The sequence below is a fragment of the Ovis canadensis genome, chromosome 19 (assembly GCF_042477335.2).
Source record: "Ovis canadensis isolate MfBH-ARS-UI-01 breed Bighorn chromosome 19, ARS-UI_OviCan_v2, whole genome shotgun sequence".
Taxonomy (NCBI): Eukaryota; Metazoa; Chordata; class Mammalia; order Artiodactyla; family Bovidae; genus Ovis; species Ovis canadensis.
Genome location: NC_091263.1, coordinates 68,256,426 through 68,272,000, shown reverse-complemented (window position 1 = coordinate 68,272,000; position 15,575 = coordinate 68,256,426). Strand labels below are relative to the sequence as shown.

General features: G+C 49.7%; 1 protein-coding gene across 1 annotated transcript in view; it reads left to right on the top strand.

Moving 5' to 3' along the window:
• LIMD1 (LIM domain containing 1) overlaps positions 1-15,575 on the top strand; it is a 73,260-nt gene that overhangs the window by 15,927 nt on the left and 41,758 nt on the right. The window lies entirely within an intron of this gene.

The following is a 15,575-nucleotide window of genomic DNA, read 5'->3' as shown; positions in this document are numbered from 1 at the left end:
GGACACAACTTAGCGACTACACAACAGAAGAACAGTTTGGTGTTTGTGGTGACTTCATGGCGCATGAGTGCCTCGCGAATAGTGAGAATCTACTGTAGCACTCTTTTGTCTGCCTTACTTCACCCAGACGATGTCTGAAATTAATTCCTGTGGCTGCCTGTGTCAGTGGTCGGCCCTCTTATAGTGCCTAGTAATACCCCGTGGTGTGAATACACGTTTTTGTGTTTCCCTTTGAAGGAACTGTGGGTTCTTTCAGTGTAGGGCCACGATGAATACGTCTGCTGTGATCAGTTTTGTGGACATATGCGCTCATTTCTCTGGGGCACATATCTAGGAGTGGAAATGCTGGATCATATGGTAGGAGTGCGTTCAACTTTTCCAGCAGCTGCCAGAAAGCTTCCCAACGTGGCTGTGCGCTGTAGCATTCCTGCCAGCAGTGTGAGAGCCCCTCCTGTGCAGTGTGTGTATATGTGTGCAAATATCTTTAATTGAAGCATAGTTGATTTACAAGATTCGACTGGTTTAAGGAATACAACATGATGACTCAACTTTTGCAGATGATACTGTTATAAATTATTACCGGGTGACGGCTGTCACTCCCTGTGGTCTGCAGTGCACCCTTGCGGCCTATCTGTTTCTTTGTGTGTGTGTGTAGTTGACCTCTGTTAGGCCCATACCCCCTGTTTGTCCCTCTTCCTTTTCCTCTTCCCTTTGGGAACCGCAGGGTTGTTTTCCGTGTCTGTGAGACTGTTCCTGTTCTCCATATGTATTCACTTGTCTTACTGTATAAACGACATCACACAATACTTGTCTTTCTCTGTTGGGTTTGTTTCACCAAGTAGCATATTCTCTAGGCCCATCCATATTGCTGTAAATGGCAGAATTTTGTTCTTCGTAATGGCAGAGTAGTATTCCATTGTGTGTTGGGGGGTTACATCTTCTTAAATCCATTCACCTGTTGATGGATGCTTAATCTGCTTCCGAATCTTGGCTATTGTAAATAGTGCTTCTGTGAGCACTGAGATGTGTGTATCTTATTAAATTGTTTGTTGTTCAGTCGCTCCGCCGAGTCTGACTCTTTGTGACCCCATGGACTGCAACACGCCAGGCTTCCCTGTGCTTCACTATCTCCCAGCCTTTGCTCAAACTCATTGTCCATTGAGTCCATGACGTCATCCAGCCGTCTCATCCTCTGTCGCCCCCTTCTCCTCCTGCCCCGTCTTTCCCAGCATCGGGGTTTTTTCCAGGGAGTCAGTTCTTCACATCGGGTGGCCAAAGGACTGGCGCAATATTCAGGGCCGATTTCCTTTAGGATTGACTGGTTTGATGTCCTAGCAATCCAAGGGACTCTCCAGAGTCTTCTTGAATTGGTATTTTCATTTTCTTCAGATGTTTGCTCAGAATTGGAATTGCTGGGTGGTGTGGTAGTTCCGTTTTTAGTGTTTGGTGCAACCTCTGTGCTGTTTTCCATAGTGGCTGCACCAGTTCTACAGCCGTTGACTTGACCTGTCTCTGGAATTTCTTTGGGCTCTGTTCTGCTTGCCACTTTTTAAACCACCTGCTCTGCAAGCTGGTGTCACTTGGCTGATACCCTTCCAATTTCTTCTGTTGCAATATCTTTGCAAGAGATTTCCATCCCTTTTTTGGTAGTTACTATGCCGTCTTAAGGGTTTGATTTTTTTTTTTTCCCCAGCAGCTTTCCTCTTTGGTTTTTGTCATTTTAAAACCGGTTAAACAAACACAACTAACTGTAGAAAAGTCAGAACATAATAGACAAAAATAATAATTTTGACGTTGACCAAAAACTTTGTTCGGGTTTTTCTGTAACATCTTATGGAAAAACCTGAACGAACTTTTTGGCCAAGCCAATTAAAGGCGTCCATCATTTTACATAGGGATAATGACTATTAGTCTGATTAGCAGACAATCAGTCTGCTTAAAACAGACGATTTTATTGTTATTATTTTTAGCCTGTTATTATTGTTTAAGTATTTATTTATTCATTTAGCTGCACCGGGATCTTCGTTACCACGTGCAGGATCTTTAGTTGCAGCATGTGGGATCCAGTTTCCTGACCAGGGATTGAACCTGGGTCCCCTGCATTTGGAGCACAGAGTTGTAACCATCGGATCACCCAGGGAAGTCCCAAGACAGACAGCTTTTTTTTTCCAAGACAGACTGTTTTAAATGCATAGATATTTAGATTTTGGCTAGAATTATAGTGGTTGAGGGGGTCTCCCGGGATGTTACAGAGCCAGAGTGCAGAGGCACTTTCCATTTCTGTCGCTCGTTGGAAGCGGCACTTCTGTTTGATTTCTGGAACTTCTGGGGGACTCTGTGTCATTCCAGCTGCCCGCTTGATTTTTCTGCAGGGTGAGCAGCCAGTCTAACTTCATGCAAGTTATTAAAGAATCAGAACTGAGAGCCTGGAGCCTCTCCCCCTGCCGCCCCCCACCGACTCCATGCAGCAGAACACCCCTCTTCTCTCCTGCGTGTCACCCAGCAGTCCAGGGAGCTCAGTCTCAAGTTGGCCAGTTCTGATCGTTAGGAAGCCTTCTGTTTGAGCTCCCGTCTTCCTAGATTTGACCCAACTGGCCTGTTCAAACGACCAGGTCCTATCACTGCTGGGCTCAGACTCCCCCTTCCCCTTTTCCCCATTCCACACTCTCAGAATTGGAGCCGTCGTCCAGCCAACCTTCTCTCCTCCACTTCCTCCCCTCTGCCGGTCCGTGCGTAATGGACATCACCATTCCAGGCTCCTCTCTCTGGCTGGCTTAGTTGTTCAGGCCCCTCCCAGAAAGATGTCTTGGTTCTTGGTCGCCCAGGAAACTCACGTCTGTTCCGTGCCTCACAGGTAGCTCATCTGATCTGCAGATTCTAAATGGGATAGTCTTTAAAAGCAGTGATTTTGTCTTTTCTCAAAAAGGGGAATGTGTTACATTCTCAGTCGAGCCTACAAGTGACCTCCGTTTTGAAACCACCGTTCCCACGCACGGCTCAGACTGTTTAGGAAGGAGTGACTTGCAGGGGTTTCACCCATGCCGCTTCTCGGGCTCCCCGCAGCCCTGCAGCACGCCCAGGACTACTTCCCCGTTTTGAAGATGGGAAAACTGAGCAATGAAGTAACTGGTCCAAGATGGCTCACTGGCTCAGCCACAGAACCCATCAAAGCCGGCTTCCAGACTTCCTCTTTGTTCTAAAGGGAAATCTTTTGCTGGGGTTTCTCTCCCACCAGTCCTGAAGCTGGAGACTCTTCCAGCCCAGCTCTCTGCTCCTCTCTCCCCAGGGGAGGGAGAGGGAGGATGGGATGGGAGGACTCTGTTTGGGAACTGCAGAGACAGGGGTGTCCCCTCAGCATCACAGTTCCACCGGCATCTTTCATTTGTCTCGTTGTTCTTCTCTATCACACCCTTTTCTCATCTGGGGTGAATGTGGATCTTTACCATCTCAAAAATCAGTTTTGTTATTTCTAAGGAAAGTTCAAGACTTGATTTCTTCCGTGGAAAAAAGGATTTTTATTCCCGTTCCTTTCTGGTTGCACATGGTTGAGCCGTGCCTCTGGCATCAGACCTTTGTATGCGACTTCTCATGGCTGTGTGTGTATATATGTTAGTCGTTCAGTCGTGTCTGACTCTTTGCGACCCCATGGGCTGTAGCCCGCCAGGCTCCTCTGTCCATGAAATTCTCCAGGCCAGAATACTGGAGTGGGTAGCCATTCCCTTCCCCAGGGTATCTTCCCAACCCAGGGATAGAACCCATGTCTCCCGCATTGCTGGCAGATTCTTTACTGGCTAAGCCTACCCGGGGTCACTCACCTCAGAGCCTCTCTGTGTCACGGCGGTCCCCTCAAATGCATGGAGCCCTGTGGGCAGGAGAGGAGCCGGGGGAGTGTGGCTTTGTCCCTTCATTCACTCACTTATTCATGCAACCGGCAAATGTCCGTTGAGCAGCTGCATGTCCTGGGCAGAAGCAGTTGCCCCCGCCCCACCCAGTGCAGTTAGAACACAGTGGGGAACGGAGGGAGCTCAGATCTGCACCCCCTGCCCAGAAGGACTCAGGAGTTTTGTGAGGTGTTTGGAGCATGGGCGACTGTCAGGAGAGCGGCTGATATGTTTTAATTCTCAGTCTCAGGCCTGGAGGAGACTAGGAAGGAAAAACACCTTCCCTGGGAAGGGAGGGAAGGAAATGGACTTTTCCTGGGCACCTCCCATGTTCCAGGAGCAATTTCAGGCACTTACATGATCTCAGGTGATCCTCAGAGTTACCCCATGAAATGTGCATGCTGTTAAAATTCATTTGGCATGTGAGGAAATCACGCCTGAGCCCAAGGTGAGATTTGAACCCGGGGTTTATGCCCAAACTCACGCTTTTCAGATCCACCACGGGGTAGAGGGTGGGGAGGGGTGCTGGGCCATCCTCAGGCTCAGCAGCAGTGGACCCTGATTCTGGAGCTCTCCACTTCCTGACCTGAATGGTGTTTACACAGGAGTGCTTATTTTGTGAAAAATCAAGCTGTAAACTTATTGCTCTGTGGGGTTTTCTTCATGGATGTTATACTTAAGTGTGTGCGTGCTATGTCACTTCAGTTGTGTCCGACCCTGCAACCCCATGGACTGTAGCCCACCAGGCTCCTCTCTCTGTGGGATTCTCCAGGCAAGAATCCTGAAGTGGGTTACCGTGCCCTCTTGCAGGGCATCTTCCTGACCCAGGGATCGAACCCCCATCTGTTCTGCATTGGCAGGCAGGTTCTTTACCACTAGCGCCACTTGAGAAGCCCAAGCTACTTATGCTACACAGTTATTCACTTACCTAAAAATCCAGGTTGCATGTGATACGCTTACACTAACAAATTACTCACTGTTTATTTAAAATTCACACTTAACTGGCCAACCAGTAGTTTATCTGATAAGCCTTGTTTGAGCTGAGATGGGAAGGAGGTGAAAACACAACTGAGCCTCATGTGAAAAATCAAAGGATTTGGAGGCCGAAGGCAAGAAAATAATCCAGGAGAAGAGCAGATGGGGGCAGGCTGGGGATGCTGAGATGCTGGTGGGACATGGAACCATGTCAGGAGAGGGTTGTGTGGAATAATCTGACAGGGAAGGGAGCAGTGATGTAAGTGCCAGGCCATTCTGCCTTCGAAATGGGTTCTGCTGGAGGTTGACATTTGTTCCAGTAGTTTATGTTTGTGCAAAGATCCTGGGAAACAGGCCCAATTTTGAGCCTTCTCACAAGGAAGAATGATGTTAAAGCTACCTTGAGAATCTGTCTTCAGAACAAATAATAGAAATGGATCGTCACCCAGTTGTTGCTGTTGTTTCGTCGCTAAGTGATATCCGACTCTTTCGCGACGCCATAGACAGTAGCCTGCCAGGCTCCTCTGTCCAAGGGATTTCCCAGGCAAGGATACTGGAATAGGGTGCAATTTCCTACTCAAGGGGACCTTCCCGACCCAGGGACCGAACCCACGTCTCTTGCGTCTCCTGCAGTGACAGGCGGATACTTTACCTACTACCGTCACCTGGAAAGCCCATACTAAGGTGTACTGGCTGCATTTCAAGGGCTCAACAATCACGTGTGCTGTCATCGTGGACAATGTAGAACAGAACATTTTCTTATCACAGAAACAGTTCTGATGGATGGCAGTGCTGTAGAATATGATTTTTTAAAGTTGTGTAGTGCTCTTGCCTGGAAAATCCCATGGATGGAGGAGCCTGGTGGGCTGCAGTCCATGGGGTCGCTAAGAGTCGGACACGATTGAGCGACTTCACTTTCACTCTTCACTTTCATATATTGGAGAAGGAAATGGCAACCTACTCCAGTGCTCTTGCCTGGAGAATCCCAGGGACGGGGGAGCCTGGTGGGCTGCCGTCTATGGGGTCGCACAGAGTCGGACACGACTGAAGCGACTTAGCAGCAGCAGCAGCAGCAGTATTTAACTTTCCCTCTTCATTTGGGTACTTAAATTATTTTCAATTATCCATACTGAAGTATTTTAATAATACTTTGATGACTATTTTTGTTTTTTTATGACAGCTTTCCTGAGATATAATTCACATGCCATAAATCCGATCCTTAGATTGTCTACAATTCAGCAGCCTTTAGTGTATTCACTGAGTTGTACAACCATCACCATATCTAATTTAGAACACCTTCATCCCTCCCCAGAAGAAAGCCCGCTACTTAGCAGATTCTCCCTGGCCCCCTGGCCCCAAGTCATCTATTTACTGTCTCTGCATATCCATTTTGGGCAGCATCTTTTTTTCTTTTTTTAACCTTGTTAAATTCTTGGTCCAGTGGCGTGAGATTATTCAGTTCAGTTCAGTCAGTCGTGTCTGACTCTTTGCGACTCCATGAATCGCAGCACGCCAAGCCTCCCTGTCCATCACCAACTCCCAGAGTTTACTCAAACTCACGTCCATCGAGTCGGTGATGCCATCCAGCCATCTCATCCTCTGTCGTCCCCTTCTCCTCCTGGCCCCAGTCCCTCCCAGCATCAGGGTCTTTTCAGATGAGTCAACTCTTTACATAAGGTGGCCAAAGTATTGGAGTTTCAGCTTCAGCATCAGTCCTTCGAAAGAACACCCAGGACTGATCTCCTTTAGGATGGACTGGCTGGATCTCCTTGCAGTCCAAGGGATTCTCAAGAGTCTTCTCCAACACCACAGTTCAAAAGCATCAATTCTTCGGTGGTCAGCTTTCTTCACAGTCCGACTCTCACATCCATACGTGACCACTGGAAAAACCATAGCCTTGGCTAGATGGACCTTTGTTGGCAAAGTAATGTCTCTGCTTTTGAATATGCTGTCTAGGTTGGTCATAACTTTCCTTCCAAGGAGTAAGCGTCTTTTAATTTCATGGCTGCAGTCACCATCTGCAGTGATTTGGGGGCCCCAAAAAATAAAGTCTGACACTGTTTCCACTGTTTCCCCATCTATTTGCCATGAAGTGATGGGACCAGATGCCACGATCTTCGTTTTCTGAATGTTGAGCTTTAAGCCAACTTTTTCACTCTCCTCTTTCACTTTCATCAAGAAGCTTTTTAGGTCCTCTTCACTTTCTGCCATAAGGGTGGTGTCATCTGCATATCTGAGGTTATTGATATTTCTCCCAGCAATCTTGATTCCAGTTTGTGCTTCTTCCAGCCTAGCGTTTCTCATGATGTACTCTGCATAAAAGTTAAATAAGCAGGGTGACAATGTACAGCTTTGACGTACTCCTTTTCCTATTTGGAACCAGTCTGTTGTTCCATGTCCAGTTCTAACTATTGCTTCCTGACCTGCATACAGATTTCTCAAGAGGCAGGTTAGGTGGTCTGGTATTCACATCTGTTTCAGAATTTTCCACAGTTTATTGTGATCCACACAGTCAAAGGCTTTGGCATAGTCAATAAAGCAGAAATAGATGTTGGAAGTCTCTTGCTTTTCGATGATCCAGCAGATGTTGGCAATTTGATCTCTGGTTCCTCTGCCTTTTCTAAAACCAGCTTGAACATCTGGAAGTTATTCAGGCTTGTATTTAATACATGGTGCCCCATGGCCCTCCAGAAAGGCCCTCCACGTTTATGCTTGCACTAATGGTGAGTGAGGATGCCCCTTTCTCTCCACCCTCCGTGACACTCTTATCATTCTTTTTACCATTGATTTTCATCTCTGCCCCCGAGATAGTGAGGAGTGGCATCCACCTTTGCATTTAGCTCCTGACAGGGTGGATGGCGTCACCGACTCGGTGAACATGAACTTGCCAAACTCTGGGAGATACTGAGGGACAGGGAGGCTTGGTGTGCTGCAGGCCATGGGGTCACAGAGTCGGACACGACTTAGCGACTGAACAGCAGCAACAAGGTGGAACACCGTTTCCTACGCTGACAGGCTGTTTCTGTTTCAGGTTAGAGTTGAGAAAGACATCTGGGCTCTGGAACGGGGAGGATGTCGGTGGGCAAGCCCAGAAGCCACGGCTCAGGGTGCCCTGGGGGCTCTGGGGGAGTCGGGTGCAGGGTTTGCTTGGAGATACCCTGAACTTTTTTTCCTCTAGAGAGTGGAGGGCAGGGAACGATTCAGGCCAGGGGATGGGCTTGCCCCGGAGCAAAAGCACGCCTGCTGGTACTCTGGGGAAGCAAGCTCGAGCTTAGGGCAGTGGTTGGGAAACTGCGAGACACTCCCTTTCCCGCTGCAGTGAGGTGAAGCCATCGTTGGTTCTGAGTAGCTTCGAGAGTGCAATGACCCTGTAACCCCGAATGGCCTTAAATACTTCCTTTGCGGCCTGGTGAGAATTTCATCCCTTGACCTGGGCACTACAGGGTGAGTGGGAGAGAGGGCAGGCAGGGGAGGCCCAGGGGCCAGGGAGTGTGGGGTTGGGTGTGTCCTCCGCATCCGGGCCTCTCCGCCTTGGCCACGCCTTCGAGTCAGCTGAGGCCTTGTGGTCCCGTCCCCAGACTGGAACCTGAGTCTCTGGAGGTGGAGGGGTGGCCGTCCACTCTGATACCTGCGGCCAGACTTGAGAAGCGGCCGTCTGCCTGGGAGGCAGGAGCCCAGCTCCCACTGCCTTGGGGGACTTTTCCATGAGCTTATGTGGTGACTGGTAGAAGTCTGTTGCTGGGGCCATTCGTCTGGTTCTGCCCCAAATGCTTGGCACCTCTTCCAGAACCTATTGACCTCCAGGTCCATAGGCTGCAACCTTCTGCTGAGAAAAGGCCTTGTTCAACTTGCATGCAGGCTTGCTCATTCAGATCTGCTCCCCCAACCACCCCTAACCGGACTGCGTGCCCTGCGCCTGCCCTCAGCCTCTCTTCAGTGCAATATGTGGTCCGTGGCTGTGTGATGTCATGTGACTCACAGCACCTGGATGGAGCTAAAAATGATGCCCCCGCCTTCCAGAGGCCTCCCGTCCTCAGTGGGAGGGGAGCGGTCACCTGGACAAGGCCAGGTGTGAGCCGGAGGGAATGATTTGCCAGGCCAGTCCCATCAGCTGGCCTGACGGCGTCTTTTTATTTCAGACCTCGTGCTAACAACGAAAGGTGCCGACTCGGTTGTCACCCAGGTTGGCTGTGTGTCAGTTCAAGGATGGCTGCAGGGTCCTCAGCCCAGCTGTCCGGCTGTCTGCAGGAAGGAAGCAGGAATTCTGCTGGAGCCAAAACCTCACACTCAGGCTGCTTTGCCAGCCTCCTGGTTTGTAAATCCTGCCTTTGCAAGCCACGGGGGAACATGCCGTGGCCCTAAACCCTGTTTGTTTTTTGGCTCTGAGTGTGCAGGAGATCATTTAACGTCAGCTCAAGATCACTTACTTCACGTGGAACGCTGCCTAGGCTAGGCTGGGTGGTGTCTGCATTTGATCAGTTATGCTGCGTGACTGCTGCTCAGATAATCTTCCTGGAACTGTCTCAGGGGCCCGAGATGTTCCAGGAGGCTCTGTCCCACCTCAACCATCATGGTTTCCCTTTTGTCTGTTATATATACTCGCGGCTCCACTGATACTTTTTTTGAGAAACGTTTTTCCCCCTCCAAGCCATTTGAAAGCTGCTATTGTACACCACGAGAGTTAGAACAGCTTGAATAAGTGTTCAAGATACTGGATATCAGGCAAGGATGGACAACAATCCTTGAGGGATGGGAAGCAAGTGGGGCAAGCCTGGGAGACTCCTTGAGTTAAATAAAGCTGTGAAGACTTCCCTGGGGGTATAGCAGATGAGAGTCCGCCTGCCAGTGCAGGGGACACAGGTTCGATGCCTGGTCTGGGAAGATCCCATATGTCACAGGGCAACTAATCCTGTGCACCATACCTACTTAGCCTGCCTGGTGCAGCCCTCGAGCCTGCACTATTTGCCCGCTTCCTGCGACTCTGGAAGCCCGTGTGCCTAGAGCCTGGGCTCTGCAACAGGAGGGGCCGCTGCAAAGAGAAGTGTCCATCGCTGGCTGGGCTTTTCTCCAGTCTGGTGAGCGGGAGCTACTCTCCAGCCGTGGCGCTGGGCCTTCCCGTGTTGAGGAGCATGGGCTCTCTCTGGGACACAGGCTCAGTAGTTGTTGGGCATGGGCTTAGTTGCTCCATAGCCTATGGGACCTGCCCGGATCAGGGATTGAACCCATGTCCCCTGCAGAGGATTCTTGACCACTGCGCCGACAGTGGCTCAGTGACTCAACCCCTCATTGAGTCTTGTTTTGGGGAAAACAAACAAACAAACCTCACTTCTGTTTTGCCTCTATAGTAGTGCTTATGCTTCTGACATCAGATGTACGGCTTTCCCCACGTCAACCAATTCTCCAGCACCAGTCGGGTGTCCTACAGTTCAGTTCAGTCTGATGCTAGTCGGGGTTAGCACAGCCCTCACTGGGTAAGGACTCAGCCCTAACAAGACGGTCCCCTCCCAGTTTGCCACCTGTGCTTCCCACAGGCCAGCTACAAATCAGAGTTCCCAAGTTTGATAATTTGCTTTAATGGCTCACAGAACTCAGGGAAACACATTTGCCAGTTTATTGTAAAGGGTATGATAAGAAATACAGTCAAACAGTTGGATGAAGAGATACATAGGGAAAGGCCCTGAGTAGAGGGGCTTCTGCCCCTGGGAGTCAGAGTATGTCCCTCTCCTGGCAGATATATGTATTCCCCAATCTCAAAGCGCTCTGAACCCTGCCCGTTGAGGCTTCGTCACATAGCCATGATTGATTAACTCATTTTCCAGCCCCTTTCCCCTCCCTGGAAGATGGAGGGGTAGAGTTGAAAATTCCAAACTTGGAAGCCTGGCTTGGTCTTTCTGGTGACCAGCACCCAACCAGAAGCCCACCCAGAACCTCCTCAGTAGAACCAAGGATGCTTATTTTGCCCAGGACGTTCTGAGAGATTTAAGGGCTCCATGTCTGGAACTGAGATCAAACTGGGGAGCTGAGGGCAGAAATTGCGCTGTATGTATTGTTATTTCACAAACGCGAGCTTCTGCTCAGCGCTGGCCCCTTAGTGAGCTCACAGCACGTGACTTGGGTTGATGTTGGTCAGCTCACCCATCAGCATGGGCGGATTCTGGTTTCCCAGCTCCCTGGATGACCATCCCCCGAGGGCAGGGCCAGAGTCAGCTTGCTCACCACCTTGCTGCCAGCGTCTGCAGAGAGCCTGGCTCCGAATGAATGGTGGAGAAGCACTGGTGGGTAAATCCTTTAGCTGCAGTGTCCCTGGCAGAAGGGCAGGAGGAACAGAGGGGCTCTGCACTGGGGCGGGGGGCGGGGGGCCTTGGGATGGAGGCTCTGGGCAGGAAGATGGCCTTGGGTGTATAGGATGGGCCAGAATGGGAGGTGGCCCGGATGGCCAGTGGGAGATCTGGGGCGGAGCTTCCCTTGAGTCTGAACCCCTGAACAGGTTGTGTGTTGGGCAGTGGGGGGGCGGTGGTGATGAAGGAGCCCCCTTTGGGGAGAGGGACTCCACGTGTGTGGCAGGAATAGCCATATGACTGCCAACCAAATGGGGATAACGGCACCTTTGAGTTAGAACTTGGGCTCAGATCCATCTTTCAAACGTGCCAGCAGCGTGACCTTCATCACAGCACCTTTATGGAACTTGGGTTTGAGAAAGGGGCGCACACTCTACATTCACTGAATGAACAAGCCCAGCCTGGGGTCTGGTAGGAACATTATTTCCTAGAATATGAAATTTACTTCAGTATTTTTTTCCCCCATGCCAAAGGAAGACTGAGTCTATTTCCTGCCCGTGAAGTGCTTTGCTATCCATTCAGCGCAAGCCGCAGGGGTGAAACGCTTTCCTACCTCCTTGGCTCCTCGGGGGACCTCCTCCATCCGTGACTGAGTGTTTAGAACACAAGTGGCTTCCTTCCTTGCTTTGTATCTGTGCGTGGTGCTCCGAGTGGTGAGAAAGGATGTCGGCAGCCCCAAGGAAGGAGAGAGAGTGAGGGGGAGGCTGAAGTCAGTAGGTCCCAGCCCGCGGACCAAGAGGAAGCCAGAGAGAGTGTCTCCCCACGGGCTGCAGGAGCAGAGGAAGGCCTGATGTGGAGAGATAACGGAGCAGGAAGCCCAGGGGGGCCCGGGCAGTTGTCAGTGTCCACTGGAAGACGCTGCCGTCTGGCCACTCTATGAGTAGGAGCGAGAGGTGGTCTGATTTTGTCCCCCAAGCCCGGAGCAGCTGAGTTCACGGCATCCTGAGTCAGCTCCATCCCTCTGACTCAGGAGGTGTATCCCGCCTCTCCTCATGGTCTTCAGGGGCCCCGCGCTCACCACGCGGCCGGGTGGAAGTCTGACCACGCTGCTGAGTCTCAGTGCTCCTCTGCGCTTTGCATTCAGCATCTCTGTGGGGCTTAAGCACGGAGACCACGGTGATGAAGAGGGAAGAAGGGATGTGGAGCGTGGGGAGGTTCTGTGTCCGTGAGCGGAACCACGCTCAGGTTGCTTAGACGTTCCTTCCGGGCTGCTTTGAGCCGGCTTTGGTTGCTGCCGGACAAACCAGCCTTTGTTGCTCTTTGTAAAGATTTAGAGTCTACTTCCAGGGCACTTGGGACGGGTGATCTGAAAATCTACCCCAGAATCACCAAATAGTATTCTTGATACCTCACCGTGGTCCAGTAATTGCCATTCAAGAGAAAGTTCTCCCCCCATCACTGTGTTTATACTGGCCCCAGAAGTGGTCAGCGGAGGGCCATGCCGTCCATTTCTATTTTGATGTATGTTTGTTGAGGGCACACGAGTGTACCTTGTGAGGGACTGCAGGTGTTCAGAGATGGTAAGACTGAATCTCTGTAAAAGGCGCTCAAGGGGATGTGGGTACCCCAGGTACAACGGGTGAGGATCAGGGCAGAGGGCAGGCGGCATGGGCTGTGTGTGGAGCTGCACGGAAATTGATTCAACTCAGCGGTTCTTCATTGAACACTTCCAGGGTCATAGCTAAGACATGGCCCCATCTTTTTTTTGTTTTTTTTTGTTGGAGGTTTTGTTTTATTTTACTTTTTAAACATTTTTATTTATTTTTTACTGAAGTATCGTTCATTTATAACATTGTGTTAGTTTCAGATGTGCAGCAAAGCAGTTTGGATTTTATATGTATGTATAATATAGTGAAAGTCGCTCAGTCGTGTCCTACTCTTTGTGACGCAAGAGACTATATACAGTCCATGGAATTCTCCAGGCCAGAGTACTGGAGTGGGTAGCCTTTCCCTTCTCCAGGGGATCTTCCCAACCCAGGGATTGAACCCAGGTCTCCCACATTGCAGGCAGATTCTCTACCAGCTGAGCCGCTGTATATATTCTTTTTCAGATTATTTTCCATTGTAGGTTGTTATAAGATACTGAATGCGCTTCCCTGGGCTGTGTGGTAAATCCTTGTTACCTATTTTATATACAGTAGTGTGTACCTTGTCATTCTTCCTTGCTCATTGGAGGCAGCTCTGAATGTGCCAGCAGAGGAATGCAGTTTGCCCAGGATGGATGTACTTCTTTTATTTACTTGGCTGTGTTGGGTCTTGACTGTGCATGTGGGCTATTTAGTCGCAGCATGTGGGATCTAGTTCCCTGACCAAGGGTTGAACCCGGGCCCCTTGCATTGGGAGTGTGGAGTCTCAGCCCCTGGGCCACCAAGGAAGTTCCAGAATAGATGTAGTTCTTGACTTACTTGAGCAGCCTACGTTGTATATGAAATAATCAGACAAAAATACACGCTGCTGCCTCTGAGTTCTTTGGAGTTTTCAATTTTATCATGCTGTTGGCAAGGTAAAGAAATACATACACAGGCAATTTCATAGCCAGTAAGAGAAGATGGAAGGGAAGCACCTTGGGGAACTTGCTGGGGTGTTGGAAATGTTCTGTATCTTATTTGGGGTTTACATTACATAGGTTACTTGTCAAAACTCATCGGGTGATAGACTTACAGCTTGTGCATTTCACTGTTTGAATTTAATCTTGAAAAAAAAGATAACTGAAAGCAAATAATGAACTCTTATTAATGATATTCAGACTGAAGTGTTTGGGATGAAGCGGACTGCTCTCTGCATCTTACTGCGAAATGCATCACGAATTGGATGGCAGGGTTGACTGAGGGGCGGGCAGCGAAGTACTAACCATTGTAGAACGGGGGTCATGGGCACATGGGACTCTTCTCCATTTTTCTTTTCATGCTTGAAAGTTTTCATAATAAAACGTTGAAACAGAAGAATGACAAATAACCACCACTTGTGATCCCTAAAGCTGTGCACAGCGAAGTCTCTCGGGAGCCGGTTTCTCAGCTGACACAGGACCGTCCTTACGGACGGCCGCACGTGCTTCCTAAGGGAGTGACGGTGAAGCGGCGTGCGGGTCCTGGGCTTCTGTGTTCTCTGTGGGCCGGGTGGGCTTGGAGCGGGTGCGCTTCATTTCCTGAAGGCTGTGTCAGCTTGGACTTCCTTTGAAGGTGAAGTCGTTTATCAGCTTGGAATGATAAGAACTTTGAAACACAGGACTTTTGGCCCTGTAGGCAGAATGTGGCTGTGAGTGCAGCCTGGCAGATTGGACAGAGCCAGGGAAGGCTGGCTGAGCCCCTGGTTGCCCTGCTGGCTGCTAGGGGAGCTCTTCCTGGTTTTTGGCTATGGCAGGTCTTCGTCGCCGAGCGGTCTTTCTCGAGGTGCGGTCTGTGGGCTTCTAATTGTGGTAGCGTCCCTGTTGAGGAGCACAGGCTCTAAGGCGCACAGGCTTCACGAGCTGTGGCTCTCGGGCTCTGCAGCACAGGGTCAGTAGTTGGAACTCATTCGCTTAGGTGCCCCCCTGGCATGTGGGATCTCCTTGGACCACAGATCAAACCCGGCCTGTATTGGCAGGCCGATTCTTTACCGCTGATCCACGAGGGAAGCCTAGAGGACCTTTTAATATACATTTAAATTTTGGAAAAATTACATATGTTTATTTGTATTTTATATAAAAATTGTATATAAGTATATAATCAGTTTCTCAAAAATTGTAACACTATACAATGCACTTAAACAGATCCAGGGGAATTCCCTGGCAGTCCAGTGGTTAGGACTTGGTACTTTTAGTGCCGTGGCCTGGGTTCAATCCCTGGTCAAGGAACTAAGATCCTACAAGCCGCTCAGCATGGCCAAGATCAAAAACCAGATACAAAATACCTTCTGAGACTAGACTTTTTTCGGCTATAAAGCAATGTAAGATTTTTTTTTTCTAATACAGAAGATGCAAAGTGGTGAAATGAGTCATAATTTTATAGTTTCAGTGTATTTCTTTCCTGAATCTTTTTTTAAAATTCATACATTATTTACATAATTGTAATTTTTTTTTCATTTGACTATAATGAGGGAGTTCTTTGGGAGGGAGATGCCAACACCCCCCGTATGTGGATTAACCCACGTAAGGGAGCAGAGGGTGGACGTGGGGCGCAGGCGGGGGAGCCTGGAGCTGAGACCCAGGGGCCAGGGTGGGGGCAGGAAGGAGCACTGGGCGCGCCGTCTGATGGGCCTGGGGCTTGGGGGCCTGATCGCTGTTTGTAAAAAGTGAGGTTAGTAAGTCCCCGTTGGTAGTTACCATTGAGACTTAAAGGAAATAATTTGAAGTTGGCCAGCCTGCATATTGGGCTTAGTTGGTAAAGAATCTGCCTGCAATGCA